This window comes from Rattus norvegicus, chromosome 1 (genome assembly GCF_036323735.1).
Source record: "Rattus norvegicus strain BN/NHsdMcwi chromosome 1, GRCr8, whole genome shotgun sequence".
Taxonomy (NCBI): Eukaryota; Metazoa; Chordata; class Mammalia; order Rodentia; family Muridae; genus Rattus; species Rattus norvegicus.
The window spans coordinates 270,103,350-270,125,126 of NC_086019.1; the positions used below are offsets into that span (position 1 = coordinate 270,103,350).

Here is a 21,777-nt window from a genome sequence, read left to right on the forward strand (position 1 = left end):
GTGTGGAGGCATTTCTGTCACCTTGGTAGAGCCTAATGGTAGGCAACCAGACTATCTCATATTTATTCTTCTCATTACCATTATCACAGTGGCACTGATTTAAGGATCTTTTGAAAGGACTTCTGAATTTCCTAGAAAAGTTGCACTGTGCCTGAGTGATGAATAGGACCACCAGTTTCTGACTGACACCATTGAGGAGTGGGTGAGTGGGTGGGTTCAGTGTCTCAGGGATTAGAATTATCTGAGCCCTCCTTTTCATGGAGCACCTTATGCCATCCATAAGTCCCCATGTATCTACCTCCTGTCAACATATGGACAACATGCCACTCAAGACTTTGGAAAACATCATACCCTGCCCAGACCCCTTTTCTGGCTAGGAGGTTTTCTTAAAAGGATGTATGTCTCAGAAACCTGAGCACTGAGTCAGGCACATGGGGGTCTCAGTTTTATTTGTAAGGTAATTTTGTAAAAGAAGGCATGTGATAGATATCATTACAAACTAAATAAGTATAGCCAGACTTGTTAGCACACAAGTACAATCTCAAGAGTTCAAGCAGTAGAAGCTGTAGAGGATTGCTGCAAGTTTGAAGCTAGCCTACACTATGCATTGAGACACTGTTAGAACAATACAGCTTGGGGGTGGAAAGTTGGCTCAGTGGTTAAGAGCACTGGCTGCTAGGGTTCAATTTCAGCCCCCATATGGCAGGTTCTCAACTGGCTGTAACTCCAGTTCAAGGGGATTTGATACCCTCTTCTGGCTTCCTTGAGTATCAGGCATGCACGTGGTATACAGACATACATGCACACAAAACATTCATACATGAAAATAAGTTAATTAAATTTTTTTTTAGAAAAAAAAAGAAAAGAACCAAGCCAACAGAAAAATACAGCAAAAAAACCCAAAAGTCCCCTCAAAACCCCCGAAACACTCAGTGAATGAAGACTGGATTCCACAGTTGCTGTAGAGAATTGTTACTTTATTACTTGGGGACTTTGTGCTCCCAGAGGGGTCTGTAGGCCAGAGGGGACAATTACATGAGTCTTGCATGTCCCTCTGACCCAGTGCCTTTCAGACTGTCAGACTGGCAGTGAGCTCTTGATTTTATTACCAGGGTAACCAAGTGTCTGTGGACGTCACTGCCAACCTTGGGGTGATAAGGGCACATCACATCTGTTGTTATACCACTTAACCGTGCTCTGATAAAGCACAGCATCTGCTTGTCCTTGGAGGGCAAGATAATTTTAGACATGGTCTAGAGCACCAGGTGACCTGTGTGCAGCCGGCTAAGGTAGATCAGCTCTGGGTTCCAGGTCCTTCTTACTTTCTTCATGACAGGCTTAGTGCTCCTGAAGGAATAACCTGGACTCAGCACTCAGCAGATGCTCTGTGCTGTTGGTCAGTGGGTTTCTGTTTCAGTAATTCTTGGGATGGGGTTCTGTCAGGAATTTCTAGATGATCCAAACTTCAGGTTGTCAGAGGCTACTCTGTACAAAGTGTGTGGTATTCTTGCCAGGTATCTACGTGACCAGGCCTTTGTTACTTTCTATACTTGTTTTTCTGTATAAAACTTTATTTCAGAGCCAAATTTGAAACTCCACTGTTCACATTTTCCAAAGAACCTATAGACAAGGGACTTGCTAAGGCAACTCTGAGGGAAAGTTCTCTCACTGTCTCAGTTTGCCAGAGGCGGTCAAACAAAACACCACACACTCCTCAGCTTAAAAGACAGCACTCATTATCTCATGGTTCCGAAGACTGGGAATTCAGTTTCAAGGAGCTGACTCCTCCCTATAAACATTCCCTCCCAGCTGCTGGCTTTGATGACCTTTGCACTCTTCCACCTCTGCCTTTCATATGAGTAGGTATGCGTGTTCAAGTCTCTGTTTTCTATAAATGTGCCAGTTCTTTTGGATTAAGTTCTAATTATTCCAATTAAAGTACATTACTTCTATAGGAACCCTATTTCCACACAGGGGCACATCTTGGATTACTGGAGGCGAGGACTCCAACCTAACTTCTTAAAAAGGCTCAATTGAACCCACACAATACCTTACCTTGGGTTCCATGGGGTTCAAGGAAGAGGGTTCTATAGGTCTGAGGTGGCACCTTCCTTCCTCTTACGGGCCCAGGCTGATATGTTCTCACTGGCCATAAGAGAGTCTGTGGGAGGATTATTTTCCTAGCCATTTTGTATGGTGCTTTCCCAGTTGTTCATTTTGTTGTTTCAGTGATACCAACTGGTAGAATACTTTTGTCAAAAACATTAAACTCACCACTCGGGTCCAGCCATAGTTTAGGGTTTTGTTGTTGTTGTTTGTTTTTGTTTGCTTGTTTTTTGAGGCAGGGTTTCTCTGTGTAGCTCTGGCTGTTCTGGAACTTGATCTGTAGACCATGCTGTTCTTGAACTCAGAGATCCACCTGCCTCTGCCTTCCAAGTGTTATGATTTTAAAAGTATGTACCACCACTCCCAGCTCATAGTTTTAAGTAATACTTTCTGTCATTTTCTTTATGTTTCTCCTACATGAAATTTGGTTTTCTTATTCCTCCATTGTAGTGTTTGGGAGTTAACCATGGGCTTCCTGAATGAATGTTGCCACCAAGCTACACCTGCATATATGTTCTCAGTGTATTTATTTTTCTCCCAGCCCCTTTTTTTGGGGAATGGATATGTATGTATGATGTATGTATGTATGTATGTATGTATGTATGTATGTATATTCCTTCACCATCCCACTTAGCAAGCCCAGAGATCTTCCTGTCTTGCCTTTTCAATTCTTGGATTGTAAACATGCACCACCACCCCTGGCTTTCTATTTTTTAAAAACTTTGTCTTTGGGGGATCAAACTCATGCTTACAAGGTAAACTCTCTACCACCAATCTACTTCCTCATTTCTTGCTTTTTTCTTACATGATATAATTTTTTTCACTGTCACTAAAATCCTTTCCCATTTGTCCTATTTATTAGGTATATGTAATTAGGAACATATTGATGAACAAAGATAGTGTCTATATCACAGTGGCCCTTCTGTAGGTGGATGACTCCATCAGTGGATTACTGGGAACTCACCTGTTACCTACAACCCAACATCAGCCCACATGTCCAGCCTGTTCCTATCTTGTGTGTGTGTTTTTCAGGTTATCTTGACCATAAACCCTTGGCTATAAAGCCCCGCAGAACTCTGTCCTCTACCTCATGTTACACTTGGGCTTTCTGTGTGTGTGTGTGTATGTGATGCGCATGTGTCTACATGTATGTATGTATGTATGTATGTATGTATGTATGTATGTATGTAGTGTGTGCCTGTGTCTGTGTCTCTGAGTGTGTCTGTGTGTCTGAGTGTCGGTCAGGACATCTCAAGAATGGCTTTTCTTCTTCCACCGTTGGGTCCCAGGCTTGGTGATAAGGTACTCTTACTGGCTGAGCTATCTTGATCCCCACTCCCTACACTTTTAGCCATTACCCTGTTGAGATGACGTCTTTGGATATCACTGTAGCTTTCAGTCTTCTGCCCAGTGTCGAGAAGCCACACTGATTTTATTTTCCCTCCAGTGCCTGGGATTCAACCCAAGGCCTTGTGGGTGCTACGTAAGTACTGTAGCATTGAGCCACATCTCCTGCCCTCAGTGCTGTCTTTTTGAAGGCTAAAATACATTAAACGACATCAGAGCACTCTGTACAGTGTTCTCTCTGCTGCTCTCACTTCCTCTGGAATGTTGTGTGTCCACTTTCACACTTGCATTGCAGACACTGTTAACCTGACCTGGGATAGGGCCCAGGAGTCAGATGACATGTGAGCAGCCTCTGTCTCTCCAACCCCCGCCCTCCCATCTTCTGCAGTTAGCAGGCAAGAGAAGGGCCTTCTGTGTGTTTTAGAGCTCGGCACTGAAAATGGGAAAAATGAGCTGTTTTATGCATCAACAGGGACCTCAGACCAACACCAAGGGCCAGCTGACCTGCAGTGGCCTGAGCATGTCAGCATTCTGCCCTATAAAGTGATGTTGGACCAACACTTTTAATGGTCTCTGCCCAGATTCTATTTATGGAATTTATTTCTCAGAGCCATGTGTATGGCAATACCTTGGCAGCGAAGCCCAGCAAAGTACTACCTCTGCCTTCCTTGGCATCTACCTCAGTGAATTAAGCACCCCTCGTTCAGAACACTCTATGCTTGCACTGAAGAGGGAGGGGGCAAGAAAAAAGGTAGACAGACAGATATTTGGGACATGCAGGAACTTCTGAAATTAAAAATGAAACACAATAGATGATCCTCTAAAGATCTGTAGGGGGCAGTGGGTGCTTACTGGCTACTAGCTGCAACCCCCTGCAGTCACAGAAAGAAAATCTATAATCCAGAGAGCTCGAGTGTTTTTTTTTGGGGGGGGGGCTGCTTCTCAGTTGTGTCATCCTTATGTTTTCTTTTAAAATTACCTTTGAGTGATATTTTAATTATTTTCATTATTTAAACAAACAAACAAACTGGGCATGGGCTGGGGTTCAGTGGGTAAATGTACTAGTTTCTTTTTTTTTTTTTTTATTCTTTTTTTCGGAGCTGGGGACCGAACCCAGGGCCTTGTGCTTGCTAGGCAAGTGCTCTACCACTGAGCTAAATCCCCAACCCCATGTACTAGTTTCTTAATCCTGACAACATGAGTTTAATCTGTGGAACTCATGAAGAATATGGATGTATTGGCATGTATCTGCAACTCCTGAACTCCTGAGGGAGGTGGGAATAAGAAACAGACAGGACAATGATACTGAAGCTCATGGGTCAGCTAGACAGGAGTGTAAGTGCAACAGCAGAAACAAGAGAGACCCAGTCTCAATTTCAACTTCCAGAAGTTGTCTGAGTTCCGCTGTACTGTGATATACATTTGTGCTTGGAGCATGAGACAGACAGAAGGACAGGTGAATGTTAAACATGTATCTATGGATGAAATTTAAAAAACAGAATTTAGAAGGAAGAAATGTAAAATTGTCAAAGCAGTAATCACTAGTAGCAAATAGATTGTACTGTGGAGTGGGAGGGAACAGCCCATCCCAACGGTCACGTTTCCTGGCCCTGAAGCCGGATAATTCTTTTTATTTTGACATATTTTACTTTTTTTTCACTGGTTCCAGGGCCTCATTCATGCTAAGTAAATGCCCTTCCACCTGTCTTCCTCCCTTTTATCATTAAGACAGGCTCTTAACAAGTTGCCTGGGTTGGCCTTGACTTTACTTGAATTGTTTCCTCTTGCCTCAGTATTCTGAAGAGTTGGAGTTATAGGGCAGTTGCCATGCCTGACCAGATGTTGTGTGCCCCCTCCCACAGGGAGTGTGTGTGTGTGTGTGTGTGTGTGTGTGTGTGTGTGTGTGTGTGTGTGTTGGTAGGGAGCAGGAGCTCAGAGGACATTTTGTGGAATCAGTTCTTTTATCTTTACCTGGGTTATAAGGATTGAACTCAGGTCACCAGAAATGTGCAGCAGGCACCTTTACCAGCTGGCTCCTCAACACAGAATTCTGCTGCTGCCTCCCCCCACCCCCTCCCCGGATTCTTGCTTGGGCATTTTTGTTCTCCTCCAGAGAGGGAAAAGTCACTCACCCCAGTCCTGCACTGATTGCTGTTTTCTGCTCTGAGTTCTTTCAAGGAGGCTAGAAATGTGGGCTGAGAGAAACTGTTGCCATCGACTTGGAAATTAGTTGCTTTTTGTTTTGTTTTGTTTTCTTGCTTTTGTCAGAAATGGTCCTAGGGAGATATGTTCAGTTATACTACTTGCTCAGGGCACTTATCTAATTCTGGGCTTCAACAGGCCTCAAGGGTAGGCGTGGGTGAGTTGTAGGAGGGACATTCTGCTAGCACAGCTAGGTGCTTGGGTTTTGTTAGAAGTTTTGGGGGGGAACCCCTGCTTGGAGTAGCACAGAATGGCCCTACCACTGAGCTTGGGAATGCAGAACAGGGAAAGTACTGCCTTGACTATCAATCAGGTTCTGGGTATAAAGGGAATGAGCTCTGAACCAGGCCTGAGCAATGAAGCTAGAGGGAGGCAGCAAGGAACAGAACCATAGTGGCAGGAGACTGGGGTTTTCAACAGGCTCTGTTTTCACTGACTATGACTTTGAGCAAGTGATTAAACTCCCCTGAGCTGGTCTTCTTCTCTGCCAAGTGGGTCTAGGAGTTTTGGGAGATTAAATGACAATATCAGAGAGGAAGACTTGGCCTAGATATGGTCACTTTCATCCTCCACTTCTTCAATATCTTGGTGGTCACTATTTTAGTGAGCCATGTTCAACAAAGAGCTTTGTTTCTTGCTCCCCTTGGTTGCTGGTGGCCAAGTACTAGTTGTAAAATTTGTCTGCTTGCTCACTGATTCATTGATTTCTTCATCCAGGGACCCTGGGAGTTCACATTCTTCCCCTTTATGTAACTGGGATGGAACCCTTCCCCTTAGCCCATGTGGCCTCTCTAGATGATATCTCTGTGCCCATCTCATCATCTTCCTGCCTCCAAGTAGGAGGGACCTCATCTACCACACACATGAAGGTGATAGACAATCCCTGTAGTCACCTTTTACTCTAGGCGTGGTGGAGCTGTCCCAAGTTAGGAAGATGGGTTAAAAAAAAAAACTTGACACTGGGTCACGGCATGGGTAGTAGGACAGCTGCCAGATATACATTCTCAGTACTAAGAATCAGAGTAACGGTGAGGGGAAGGAGGATCAGAGACAGCATTGTAGGTGCTGGTTGAACAGATTAGAGGACAGAAAACCACTAGGTCAGGAGGCTCAGCACTGTTAGGACCATCTAATTAGGTGATTCCGATGGACATACTCATCACAGCAAAACCCTTTGGGCTTGAGGCCATTTCCTAGTTCTGCCTCCAGGATTAGAATCTAGAGATTCTGAGAGAATAGTGAGTTTTCCAGAGCTCTGTAGAATCAAATCCTAGATTCAAACATAGCCCCAAAGCAAAAAGTCACCTCCATGTTGGTTGTGATTTTTCCATGAATGTGGACACTTTTGGGAGGTCAGTATCCATACTGCTCTGGTGGACGCTCTGCAGAAAACCACAAAGGTTAAAGAGAGACTTAATCAGGCAACAGGCATCCTCTGTGCCTCCAGCCTGAAAGATTAGTACAGCTCTGGTAACTTTTGAAGCCACCCTTAGGGTGAGAGTAGATACCAAAAGGATGCTGTGAGCAAAAGCAAGCTTAGCTTTTAGGACTATGAGATTTCCAGATATTTGATACTGGTCTACCATGTACCTGGGAGGAAGGGACATAATCCAGTTATATAGACAGGACCACAAAGATTTCCACTTCTGGTGACACTAGCCCCAAGGTGCAGGCGGCAACGTAGGAGGCAGAGCAGCTGGACCTGATTCCCACCTGCAGTCAGGACAGTGAAGATAATACTGGTCACAGGATGGCTTGTCGCACCACCTGCCAGAAGTCTCCGGGTCAGCAGCTGTTCCTGCTGCCCACCTGTCTCTTCCCTGTCCTTTCCAGGACTGGTTTCTTGCTCCCCTGCTGTTTGTCTTCTCACCCTTTTCTCCCTTCAGGCCTCTTAGAAGATGGCAGATGGGCAGGGGTGTCATACTGCCTGTCTTTACCTGCCTTCTTTGCTGCCCCGACCCATGAGGTTAACTCAAGGCCATTCAGACTGAGGCCTGCATGGTGAGGTGTCTTCATAAACCTCGGAAATCCCTTATAGGGATCAGATAAGTGTGAGGTACAGAGTAGGCCCCTCACTTCTCGAGGTCCCATTGCCTGGCCAGCCACAAGATACTCTCCTGGGGCTGCTGTTGTCCTTTGTCACCATCTATCAGGAGAGGGATGGCCTGTGCCTCGCTTACCTGTATGAACTTCCTGCCCACCTCTTACCTGGAACCCCTCTTGGATTCCTACAGTGACTGGGTCTCTACCCACTTTTCCACCTCATTGTCTTCATACTTGCTACCCTGCCCGTAGTGGCCTCACCATTGATCTTCTGTTTCTGTTTTTTCTCTCCCCTTCTCTCTTTCTACGTCTCTCTCTCCTTCCCCTTCCCCCCCCCCTTTTTCATGTGTGTGTATGTGTTACATTGTGCGTGTTTGTATATGCATGTTTTTGGATGTGTGGGTGCATATATGAATGGGTACAGGGACATGTGTACATACATGTGGAGGCCCAAGGTTAATTTTAGAAATCAACTTTCACTATTACACCTTATTCACTGATGCAGGGTCTCTTAGTCAAACCCAGAGCTTGCCAATATAACTAGATTTGCTAGCCAGCTTGCTTGGGGAATCCCTTCTAAGACTTGAATCCTTGGGGCTGGAGACTTAGGCTGGGATGTCTTTTGTCACCTGTTGACCACTTGAGTGTCAATCAGAGAGGATGATCTTATGAGGTGGATGGGTTTTCCTATTCCCCTCACCCCGTGGTGGGCCACTACATCCTCCAGGCATGTACATAGATTTATGGAAATCTGAACTCCAGTTCTTATACACACCAGGTACTTAACTGCCGAGCTATGTCCCCAGACCATAACTGCCTTTTCCTTTTTTCTCCCCTTCTGTCTTTTCTTCTGGATCACTGTCTCTTTTTGGTTTTTTTTTTTTTATATTCAGAAAAATTTTGACAATGCTAAAGTGGTGACCCCTAGCATGCATTAAGTCCAGTGCCCGTGGTTCCTGTTCCATGTACCCTGTCTGCACTCTGCCACAAGTACTCAGGCTTTTTCTATGCTGGTGAGTCAACCTGCTTACCTGGTGAGTGAATAACAGCATAGTTTCCAAGTAACATTATCACATCCTTGTTTCTCTGTTTAAGATCAGTGAAGCATTGGACAAGTTGCATAACCTCTCCGAGCTGCAGAAACAGAATACAAATGATTATCATGACTATAACTGATCAAGGTCTTATTATATACCAGACACTGGATTTCTCTGTGCCATTTTCCTAACCTAGGAAAGGTGTCTTTTGTTTTGTTTTGTTTTGTTTTATTTTGCAAAGGAATTTGGGGTTTGTCACTGTGAAGTTCCTTGCCAAAAGTCAGAGGCCCAGCTGTCTGGTAGAGCTACTCTGCCTAGCATGGGACCCTCACACTGGGGTGCCAGTGTTGACGCTGTTCAGTTCTCTGTGACTGTCCTTTCTCAGGGCCAGACTTATCCTCAATAGAATGGGAAGCAAAGATGTTTTGAGGCTAGTTTTGGAAGATGAGTATACCCTCTTGAAGCTGGCTTCTGCCTGTAACAGTGTTGGCTTTGCTCTTGGATGCCTTGTGTGATTCCCAGTTCCAATTTGCTGCTGGGGTGCATGAGCTCTGGTCAGGCAGATGAAACTCAGAGGTGTTAGGCTATTAATGTAGCCTTAGATGGGGGCCCCAGCCTAGGTGAGAAACAACAAAGACTGGGGATGAAGCTGAGGTTCAAAAACTCTGGACACCCAGATGTCACTGGGAACCACAAGCCCAGGCACCTGGGGAGCTCTGGTTTAGCTTAGGGGTGATTGTCCATTCTGCGGAAGACTTTGGTGGCATAGCTCTGTATGATAAAGGCTTCCCTCACCCCCCACAGCAGTTCTTGATGAGAGAGACAGCTCTTGCTTGCCCAAACTGTTTATTGGTAGTAGAAAATGGATGCCTACCATTTACTCAGGGTGGACCAGGAAGCTTATTGGCTAAACCCTCAGAGCTGGCCCATCTAGATACCTCCTCTGTGCTATATGACTAGTGGTGACAATCCTCATGGCGGGTATTTTGGTCATGTGTTCCAGGACAGGAACTGGGTCCGGAGGAGATGAAATGCATACTGTTCTTAGATACGAGAATTTACTGGGGTTTCTGAATTCGTTCAACCTTCCAGTTTTCGTGTGGTAGCACTGTTCCACCTGCCCCACAACCTTGAGCTTTCTCTGGAAACATGAGTGCTAGAGAGTCTCACCACCTTTTGGCCATATGAATGTCAGCTGAAAGGATCGGACCATTTCTGAGCCCGGCTGGAAGATCTTATGGGACCTGTGGGGTTTCCTAGTCTCCTCACCCTCAGGCCTTTGTGGATGCTGCAGGAGAAGACACTCTGTAGAATGAGCTAGCTAGACTTTCCTGATATATCTCCCAGTAGTTGTCTCATTGAGGACTTAGGAATGGAAGGAAGGCAATCTTTTGGAGATTAGATCAATTTGTTGTCAGTTTGGCTTATTTTCCTTACTATTGAATGTGGTTATGTCTCAAATCAGTTTGGTTTAACTACTCAACATTGGGGATTGAGGAGTAAAGTCGAACCTGGCTGAAGGGAGGCTGGTTTATGTTATATGACTTATGCTCTTCTAGAAGAGTGTGCAGAGTGATGTGAAACAGATTGGCCTCTTCAGTTTGGCATTCATGTTCCCCCACTGAGTATTGTGTGGGGCTGAGTAGTATGCCAGTATGGCTTATTACCTACCTGCTTCTTCTTTGTTTATACTTCCTGAAGTACTTTTCTTCTCAGGTGTATTAAAGAAACTCATTTGACTTTCCCCTCCCTCCTAAACACTTACTTCCTGTTTCTTTTCTTTCTGAAATAATTGGCCACGTAACAGGTTTTTGTGTGAAGATGTTGTGTATCCCCTTGGACAGAAAGGAACAATTTATACATGTGTACATGAAAAATGAAAATAACCAAGGGTCCCTGCAAGGTTGCTGTGTCTGACCTGGCTCTTCTCAAAGAGATGTGAATGTTCAAGAGAATCTACCTTGCTGCTATGGAGTGGGAGATAGGGTTCTGACCAGTCAGCATGTTGTAGACTGCCAGGCTGATTCCCTTCCTGGGCTCCAGAAAACTATTTACTCAAACCCCTAGGTGTCAGATGGGGAACCCTGGAGGAGCAATGCTACAGGGGTTGGCTGCACTTGCTAGATCCCCAATCTGGAGAAACTGGTGAAGAAGGCTTGGCCATCCAGGCATTTGGAAAGTGCCTTGGAAGGAAAGTAGGTGTCACAGTGAAACCTTAGTGACAGATGCATGGCTCCAATGCTCCATCCCTGATAGACACTGAGGATGTTCAGTAATCTAAGATGATGACATCGACCAAAAGATCCTAGGAGAGGCATAAGTACACCAAGGGTGGGTCAGACTCTGGCCTTGCCTATTTGAAGTCCTGTCCACCAGCAGGAGACATTATTTTAGTTTTTTGTGAATAACAAGAGTTGCACGACAATCTCCGCTACTGCTTCTCAATTGCCTATGCATTCTCCCATATAAAGCTGAATTGGGGAGCAGGATGATGTTCAATATAGTTCACTCCCATGTTCAAGCACTTACTGTGGCTTGGCCAGAGGGACAAGAGTCAGGGGGTAGGAGGCTCCATAGTCCATAGAGAGATGGAGGCAAGGAGTTATTGCTGTACCTAGGTAATAACCCTTGACCTTATGGGTTAGCTATTACAAAGATGCAGGGAACATAGCAGCCAAACGGCATGAGTGCAGGAAGGAACCACAGGGGTGAAATGATGTGTCAGACTTTGCTACAGAACTCTAGAAGGAAGGCAATGGCTTCTAAGAAATCCCTAGGCAGAGGACTAGTTTGACCTTTGTCGTTAGTTCTTCCCATGCATCGTGGGGCAAATAACTCCTGTCTCTCAGGGGTCCCTATGGGCATCAAGCAAGTTGCAGTGGGGAAGGTCCACATCCATGGAACCTGGTGACAGCAGTGTAGGAAGAACAGAAGAGGCAGGCTTTAGGCCTAGACCTCTGCAGTCCTGTGGACAGAGATCTTCAGATCAGCCAGATCTTCATCTGAAAGTCACTCTCTCACCCAGGACTGAACCAGTGGCCGTCACTACTCCAGGATCCCTGGGATTCCTGTGACCCTCAAACTGCCACTAGCCTTTAGAGGGTCTTAGCACCCAGACCCCATGCATGGGGTTCCAGGTATGTCCCACCCACCCCCATGGAGATCATGGCTGCCTCCCTGTGCTCATGGAAGTCCCCATGTGGACTTTGACTTCCAGTGAAGCACTGTATTTTTTCCTCCTGTTTTTGGTAGCTCCAGTGTTAAAGCCCAGGGTCTTGTGAGACACATGCTGTGCAAACACTTGGCCACCGACTCACACTCAACTACTGAAACCTGTAGGTGTCTTTTCACTCTGGTTTTATAAATGAGGTTCTGAAATTTTGCCTCAGTTGCCCATTAACAGTCCATGCCAGGCTTACCCCAGCTCCTACTTGCTTCTCAGATCACTGTCCGTTTTAACCCCAGCTTTGCAAGCCCAGGCAAGTTATAAGGTTCAGCCCTTTCCTGCCTGGTGGGCCTTCTGCTTTGCTCAGGCCCCATTTTCACATAGGTCTCCAAGTCTCTGATCCAAGCAGTTCCCACCTACGTACCTGTTTCATTTTTTTCAGTCTTACCTTTGGTCACAGGAGGATGAAGTGGTAGGAGAAGTAAATTGCTTTCTGGTCTGAGCTAGTATAAATTTGCCAAATCAAACATCTAATAAATGCCAAAAAAACATTTTACATGGTTGCTTCTTAATAGGTCAAGCCCATAGTTTTCCATTGAAATGGTTCCATTGCTCAAAAGTGTTTCTGACACAGGAGTTGGCCACAACATCCTTGTCACAGATTACAATTTTATTTGGGCTTTGCCACTTCAAAGCATCACCACAATTCTGCGTAAGGAGCATGCTACCTGATGGAACTACTGCTGAGGAACAGTTTTAGCTGCCAAAACTGCTGCAGTGTGTTTTTTGAAGGTTTTCTTTGTTCAGCTAAGAATCCCTGTTTTGTGAAGTCCCTGCTGGGTTCCACTGGTTTTGCCAGGAAACCATGAAATGAATCAAATCTCATCACAGCAAAAGCCAATTGGATTGCACAGATACATTTGTAGAAGCCATTGCAGATTCCTCTGCAGACAGCTTACTTCTAGCATGGGATTTTGTGTGTTTACATATGTTTGTATATGACATATGGACATGTCTAGTGTAGATGTGGAGGCTAGGTGTTCCCCTTTCCCACCCTACTGTGTGTGTGTGTGTGTGTGTGTGTGTGTGTGTGTGTGTGTGTTTATGTGTATGTGTGTGTGTACGTGTGTGCATGTGCGCACTTGTGTGCATGTGTCTGTCTGTGTCTATCTGTCTGCCTCTGTGTGTGTGTGTGTGTGTCCCCGATTTAATAGCAACAGGATCTCCCTATGGCCTGGAACTCATCTAGGTCAACTGGCCAATGAGCTCCAGTGATCCTCCTGTCTCTATCTCCCTAGTACTGGGATTATAAGCATATGCCCCCAAGCCCAGCCTTTTACAAAAACACGAGTTTTGAGGAGTGAATTATCCCCACACCCTTAGCATGTAATTTTTGATTAGAGCATGCATCGAGCAAGTATAGCAGAGGAATTTGAACAGCTCTCAAAATGTGCTAGAATGGAATTTGGCTGGGTCCTCTCTCCAGGTCTCTAATACGGCTGGGCAAGAACATTCAAAGACTAACTAGGCAGATGTTTAGTGTGCTCCAAAGTTTCTGGCTTTGGAATATTCATGGAGATAAGTGATGGAACTTGTAGTTTCTTCCTCCATGTTTGTTTCAGAATCACAGAGGTGACAGCCATACCTCTTGGGGTGTGAAATGATTTTGGGTGGTTTAGTAGTGACTGAGTATATTATCCATTTTTAATGTATGCTATAAGAAAGAAAAGCACAACTATAGCACAAACCCTATATGTTACAGTGGAGAAAGGCTAAGTTGAAAGGTGTGAGGGGACTTGATTAAAATCAAGACAAAGACAATATCAAAGTCACTACCATTCTAAGTTGTTTAACAGTAGATACTTTCTTTAGCCAGTCTCGTCACTGTGCAAGCAGAGTGTGCCCTCATAAACTAAGAAGACTTAGATGTCATTCAGCAGTATGATCCTGTGGGACCACCCTGTGTGTCACTGCTAAAATCTTTCAATGTAGGACATGGCTTTATTGTGACAATTGCCATGATTATATGTTTTGGGTAAAGGTGACTTCTGTGTGGATGATGTTTGGAAAAGATGTTCAGGTATGTGTCATGCTGGTGGGATCTTTACTGGTGTTACCATCTAATCCTTGGGCCATAAAATCTCGGACCATTCCTACTGTGAGCTAAGCTGAAGAAACTGAGGCTTATAGATCTGACATGATTTTCCTAATGTAATGTAACTATTAATTAACTGAGAGCACTTAGATTGAAGCCAGGCCTACTGAACTTCTGATCCTAAACTCTTAACCACTGTGCCCACATAGCATCAATCAAAGAAATGATTCTTTTCCACCCTAGAATGTAATCCTGGGAAGTTTCTTGGGCCAAATGACTGGGTGAATGGTAGGCTGTAGTAAGGGATGTTTGAGAGTAACATAGAATGTTCTCTGAATCCAGAAATGATCATGCCCTTTGGCTAAAACTGAGTGTGAATATCTTGAACATTTTCTTATATGAATGATCTCTCCAGTAAGGAAGTTTGTTGCCTCTTTTTTTTTTTTCTTTCGGAGCTGGGGACAGAACCCAGGGCCTTGTGCTTGCTAGGCAAGTGCTCTACCACTGAGCTAAATCCCCAACCCCAAGTTTGTTGCCTCTTGTGTGTGTTCAGGGACTCAGGTTCCTGTGTCTCTGCTCTGCAGATGTCTTCTGGTCTGACTTGGCTGCTGCAGCTCCAGTCGCCATATTGTTTCAAGGAAGTAGAAAAAAGGAAAAGAGTACCTTCACAGTTCTTTCAACAATCAGCTTTTCATCAGAGGTTGTCTGGAAGTTGATCTCCCATCTTTTTAGTTCACCAGCCATCTGCTTGTCAGGGAGTCTGTCCATACATGAATATGGGTGTGGATAACCAAAGTCCTGCCCTTAAAATGTTTTTTGTGGTGTGACTACTGAAGAACCCAGCAGTTAAATGGAGAGGAAAAGTTTCCTGGGAATGAGGGGTAGCTCATGTATCTGTCTTGTTTGTTCTGGTGTTTTGGGTTTTTGTGTGTGTGTGTGTGTGTGTGTTTAGTTAGAGCACATAGCCATAGCCCACCATGTCTTTAGCATGCCGAAAAGACAAGAAGTACTTTTGAATCCAAATCAGTTCAGCTTTCCAGATGCCACCCTCTAGAGCAGCACAGGCAGGGCTCAGAGCCAGCCTTTCACCTGCACCCTGGGCCAGCTGCCATCTTTACTGGGAGATTGTCCAGTACAGCCTATGGCAAGTGTGGAGCTTTGATAGCCCATCCTCTCTGCCCCTCTCCTTATGACTAAAGCATGGGTTCACCCTGGGCTTCTCATCTCTTAGGAGTTCACTCTGTTTGATCCTCAGAACTACAAGTCTTATTCTGTGGACTGACTAGTTCACATATCAAAGCTTGCTTCCAGAAATCCTCTTCTAAGATAAGTGTTTTCACATGGGTCTGAAATGAACCCTTTCCACTTGGAGGGAGTCAGGATGCTGGTCTGTGGGAAGAAAGCTAGGAGAAGCTTATGCGAGAAGTAGTTCCTGAGGTGGACTCAGGGTATACACAGATAGTCTCCTCCTGTGCTCTTTGTTCTGTGATTACCTCAGAGCCTCATGGTAAAGTGGTTGGAGAGATATTTCTTGGGGTGTTAGAAATCAAATGTTATTAATATGCTAATTACAGCAGGTTCGTTTGCCATTAAGGCAGGTCCTGCAGAGCCTCCCCTTGGCAACTCTTGATGTTCTGCTCTAGAAATAGAAAGCCTATCTTGATTTCTTCACGATCAGCCCACTTTTACCTTGGATTTAGCAGGTCCAGTCTGGCTTCTGGCAGTGAAGGCTAGATAGTAATAGGGTGAGGGAAAGCAGTCATTGGGGAGATCGCACAGTATGTAGAAGTGTTTCTGTACGAGCATGAGGTTCAGAGTTCTACCTCAGATCTCATGTACAAAAGCTGGGTCTGGTGGCACACTTGTAATCCCATAAGCAGAAAGGTAGACACAGGCAGATCTCTGGGGCTCACTAGCCAGCCAGCCTAGTCTCCTTGGCCAGTTCCAAGCCACCAAGAGGCTCTGTTTCTTTGGCCTGTACACACACACACACACACACACACACACACACACACACACACACACACTTGGGGAGGAGCCTCAGAGATTCATGGATTCTGGGGTGGGTACTGTGTTAACTGTTCTTGTCAGTGGATATCTAAGCATATATTGGCTTCAGCTTTAGATTAATGAGACAAATCCCCTTTTTTCCATGTCACTTTTATCCCAGAACAGTGGTTCTCAACCTTCCTAATGGTGTGGCCCCTTAATACAGTTACCTTTGTTGTGGTGACTCCAACCATAAGATTATTTTTTGTTGCTACTTCATGACTATATTTTGCTACTGTTATGAATCATAATTCAAATATCTGATTGAAGATGGTCTTAGGCAACTCCTATGAAAGGGTCATTGACCACCAAAGGGGTCATGACCCACAGGTTGGGAATCACTGTCCTAGATGCACCTGGTTTATGAGAAAAACAAAATGGTAGCCACCCAGCCAAGAACAATATTTGTTTGGAAACCTGAGAGAAGAGTGGCCTGTTTTCATTGAAAGCGGATCCCTGATGATAAGAAGCAATGTGACCAATCCCCCTAGCTTACTGAGGAGCTGGGAGTGGAGAAGTCTGTACTCTCTGCAGTGCTGGGAACTTTCATTCATTGGCAAGCAAAAGAATGATCCTTTGTTGATCTGGGGACTGAGGTTGTCTGGCGATGGTCATAGGACTTTTTAATTTTTTTTTTAAGAGACAGCTATAGATTATAGGAGAATAATGTTACTAATATACTTCACAAATCCAACAATATTTATTAAAGAACTGCTATCTGCTATCTGAGTTAGGCACTATAGATCTACTAGGGAGCATTCCAGTTACTCAAATGATGGGGAGGTGTAGCGCAACCCTTCGTATTTATAGAGTCTCTGGGTTGGGGTTCAAACATAGTAAAGTCCAGATGTTTAATTTTTCCTACATAGTGTTTGAAATCTCAGTTTTAAGACCTTTAAAGCTGAGAACTGAAAGTCTAATTTAATTGCTTGCCTGGCTGTTGCTGATTCTTTTGTTCCTTGCCATGTGGTCATACCATGTGTCCTAGGCTCCCCTTACAACATGGTGGTTGGTTACAAAGGAGAATTTCAGGAGATAAAAGCTCAACCTGTGTTGTGGCCTAACCTCTGAAATCACAAGAATCACCTTTATCATGTAGTGTTAATTGGAATAGTGATGAGCCCTTATGCAGAACCAAGGGGTGCAGCATGTTGGTATTTTTTTTCTCAAGAAGTGTATAAGAGGTCCAGAGAGATGGCTCAACAGTTAAAAGCAAATACTGCTCTTTTAGAGGATTCAAGTATAATTTCCAGAACTCATGTCAAGTGGTTCACAATGGCCTATAACTCCGGTTCTAACATTTTCTTCTGTTGTTCAAGGGCACTGTATTCATGTGCACACATGTCTACTCATGTACACACACACACACACACACACACACTTGCAATTAAAAATAAGGAAAAATTTAAAAGCAGTCTAAGAGAGACTTGAAAAGCTGGGTGTGTAAGAAGGTATAACAAAGAACAAAGTGGATTTAAAAAATAAAAAAAATTGAAAATGAAATGAATAGCAGATCCATATTGGCATATGAAAAAAATAGAAAAGTATACTTTGTATTCAAATAGGTAAACTAGTGTTGGAATGCAGATGGAGATGTTCAGAGCTGGAAGTAATCATACATGAGCACTGGTGAGGTGGCTCAGCCAATAGGGGTCCCCCACAAGTTGTCCTTTAGTCTCCACACATATCCTATGGCATCTGCACCCCTTTCCCCATAAGGAAGGAAAGAAGAGAAGGAAGGAAGGAAAAAGAAAAAGAGAGAAAGAAAGAAAGAAAAGAGGAAGGGAGGAAGGAACTTTCAGCCAGTTCTTCAGCTCCAGCTCTTTGTAGGGAGATTTACCTTCTCACAGGGAACTCTTCTAAAAGTTGACAAGGGAAGAAGGTTACTTTACCAAAATTTGCTCTGACAACCTTCTCTTTAGCCACCTACAAATGCTGACCTGTTTGTGGGCACCTCACTGTCAGAGAGGATGGAAAGCAACCATGCCCACCCAAGAACAGCATGTGGGTAAGGCTCAGGCTAAGGAAAGAAAAATTCCACATGATCTGTGAAGTATGAAGGGGCCAACGACACCCGGAGCCTTCAGTTTAAATAGTGAAGCGATGCTAGACCTTCACCCTCTCAAAGGCCAGAGACTGATTTAGAAGTGGTGTTTTCCCCTTTCAAATGGCAGAGAAAGTAAGACGTAGTTATTTGCTCATAAATACTGGTTAGCCCTGTTTATGCTACAAAGATAAATTGCCCAAAAGAAGGCAGAGCAGACTGTGGCCTTCTACTGTGGATGCTGTTGTTTTACTCTGGGTGTATTCCCCTAAGATAGAAATGAATTCATTACTACCTGAAGATCCCTTGTGAGGCAGAGGCCGAGACAGCATCATCAAGGCATCTCATAGCAGTGTCTGGGTGTGCAGTTTGACACTTAAAGTCATAGATGTTTATACAGGCCATGGCTACTAATCCTGCCTCTAAAATTCTTGAGCCCCAGGAAAGGCATCAGTTTGGATTCTTGTTGCTTTGGTCACACCACAGAGATCTAAGTTCAGGTAACCACTCACCAGTTGTGTGAGAGTTGATTGGCAACACTCAATTTTGGATGTAGTACAGAGACTGCTTCCTTAGCCAGACTGGGCAGTGTCCATTGATCAAGTCTGGTACTCTTGGAGATGCTGGTTCATTACACCCAGAGGAGCTGCCTCAGAATAGGAGGTAGGAAGTAAATGAGCATTGGGTAGCACCACACAGTTGGCTCTTGTGATGATTATTATTCCCTATCAACTGCATTTAGAATTCTCTAGGAGACACAACTCTGCGTGAGTCTGTGAGGCTATTTCTAGAGAGTTTTAACTAAGGATAGAAGACCTACTATCTATGAGTTTGGCAACACCAAGCCACATGCTAGGGTCTTAGTGATGGTAAGTAGAGAGTTGGTTCCTGACTGTAGATGAAAGGTAACCAGCAAAAAAAAAAAAAAAAAAAAAAAGAAAGGTGACCAGCTGCCTCACTTGCCCACTTCCATGTCTTTTACACCGTGGTGGACTGTATCTCTCCGTAATCTGCAAGCCCAGATAAACCCTTCTTTTCTTAGATTGCCCTTTATTTTTTTCTAAAAAGTTTTTATTGATCCAGTCACATGTATGTAAGTTATAAAGCATCATCGAAAACTGCTGTTGGAGCTGTCCACTTGCTGCCTGTTTTGTTTCTTCTCTTGTGTTTCTAACTGTAGATCAAATCATAGATGATGGTCCATTCACTGGTTATATAGCTCTTTGCTTAATAAGCAGTCAGTCTGGTTCCTCAGACTCTTCAAAGAACCTTGGGTATAACCTACAGAATGAAAGCTCTGTATATTCCCAGGGACAAAGCATTTGTCTCACATGGAAAGCCCAGTCCCCACACATACAGGAAAAGCAAGTGGCAGCCGCAGGCACTGTGTTGACCTCTGCTGTTAAAGTCTCTCCAATTACTCTGGCCTGCAGTTGGAGATCCCATAGCCACACCCAGCTCTATCCTTGGAAATAGGCTGCTTTTATTTATTTGTTAAGACAGATTCTTACTATGAAGACCTGGCTAACCTAGAAATTGCTATATACACAAGGGTGACCTAGAACTTGGCCTCTACCAGAACCTGCCTCTACCATCTTGAGGTGAATGTGTGCTTTTAAGATATTTGAGAACCAATTCCTCGGTCTTCTGTTTGCACCAGGAGGGTAATGAGACCTCGATGCACTATGATAGGTCAAGTTGAAAGAAGTCAGTGGGTGCACTGCATTTGAAGCAACACCCGGGGCTTGCATTGCCTGACAAAGCAATATCTGACATTGTTTAGATTTAGTGGATATAAGCAGGTGAACCCTCTGTTTCTGTTAACCCCTTATGGGCAGTTGATCTCTCTCTGTCTCTGTCTCTGTCTCTCTGTCTCTCTCTCTCTCTCTCTAGTAAGTGAAGGTGTTAAATAAAAGAAATATGGCAAGAGTGTCTAGTGCTTATAATAAATGATATTGACAGGGGCTCTGCCATATACTAGGCAGTATACTGAATATTTTGATCCATACTTATGAGATCTATTTAAGACCCAGAAAATAAATCTTTGTGGTGGTCATACATTTAGTACACAGTCTGTCAGACAATGTAGGTTCAGTTACTATAACAAAAACACTTTCCCTTCTCATCCGCTAAAACTGATAAACTAACTTCAGTAAGAAACTACTTCTCTTTTAAGGAGCAATATACTGTGAGACCTAGAGTTTTTATGGAAACTGATTAAATTTTCAGCCTCTATTTATCATTTAGTTAACAGCCTATAGGATGTTGTCTTCATTGAGATGGTCCAAGATGACCCCACCGTGTCTGCATTCTGCACTGTGGGAGGTGAAGAAGAAAGGAAAGGGCCTACATATGAATCTCGATGATCTACCAGTGGTTTCCTGCTCCTGGCTCTCTACTATCTCATTCCTGTGGAGTTTTAGGTCAGCATCAGGGAAAAAGCTTAGAACTCTTTGGTTAGGGATGGTAGTTGTTTCTGCATACATCGCTAATGCCTAATCACTGTGTCTAATACCATGTAGGGCACAAAGTAAATTGCTTTTAAGAGACCAGTCATGAAGACCTGAGTTTGATTCTGAGCACCCCTGTAACAAGTTAGATGTCATGGTACACACTTGTAATCCCAGAACTGGAGAGGTAGAGACAAGTGGATCCCTGTGGCTTGCTGGCACGAGCCTGGTCCCCATGAAAGATGCTGTATCAAAAAAAAAATAAATAACTATTTCCAACAAGTTGTTCTCTGATCTGCACATGCACACTGTGCCAGTGTGTGGTCATCCCTCCCCTCCCAATAAATAATGTATAAAAATTTAAAAACTAAAACAAAGGGGACAAGTCCTGAAGAATATCTAAAGTTGACCTTGCTCTCCACATGCATGCACTCACAGCTGTGCACACATATACACAAAGGGATGGGGAAGACACCAAATGAACTGAACAAGTGAGGATGCCTATATGGTGATCTAGAAACTGAGGCAATTAGCAACCAGCATGAAGTAGATCCAGAAAAATTTCCTCTGAGGTGGAGGTCTGTAACTTCTTGGATTGAGCCTAGTGGTCAGGATGACCTGTTGGTTCTTCTGCCCTAACCCTAATTTTGAACATTTTATGTAAATTGTGCTTTCAAGTTGGAGACTTAGGTGCTGCTTTTGGGAGGAAGTGCATGCTCAGAACATTTTCTCTCCTAGAGGCATTGACTTAGCTGTGCTGTCCTGGTGAGCACCAGTCACCTCTCTAGTGAGTCCTTGCTCAGTACAAAACATAGGCACAGCCCAGCCTTTCTGAACCGAAGCTTAGGAGGGCTTGCTTGGTGAGCTTTCCAATGTGACAAAGCGATTTTGAGGAGCTCTGAATTCACCCTTGTTATTATATTTTCCTGAGCAAATCCCTTTTCCAGTTAATTGCTTAGAAGGAAAAACAAGAAACTTGGACAGTTCCACTATGGAAATTTTCAGTGACAAACAGCCATGATGGGTTATACTTCGGGACCAGTTAGAAATAAGGAGTTCACCACAATTGTGTTTTGGATCAGCCCAGTTTCTTTTTTCTTTTTTCAAGGTATCATTCATGTTAAGTCACCTGGGAGGATTCCTTTTTGGTTTCCCATCAGGTAAATGTCTGTTTCAAGGCTGTCAAAGGGAAGAAAAGAGCAGAACCAGGGAGCAAGTGTGCCAGCTGTGAGGAAGCT

General features: G+C 44.2%; 1 protein-coding gene and 1 non-coding gene across 8 annotated transcripts in view; one reads left to right on the forward strand and one right to left on the reverse strand.

Moving 5' to 3' along the window:
- Positions 1-21,777, forward strand: part of Grk5 (G protein-coupled receptor kinase 5) — a 193,981-nt gene that overhangs the window by 89,036 nt on the left and 83,168 nt on the right. The window lies entirely within an intron of this gene.
- Positions 19,441-19,569, reverse strand: LOC120100371 (small nucleolar RNA SNORA44). Its single transcript, XR_005500135.1, has one exon. It is a non-coding gene; the product is annotated as a small nucleolar RNA SNORA44 (small nucleolar RNA).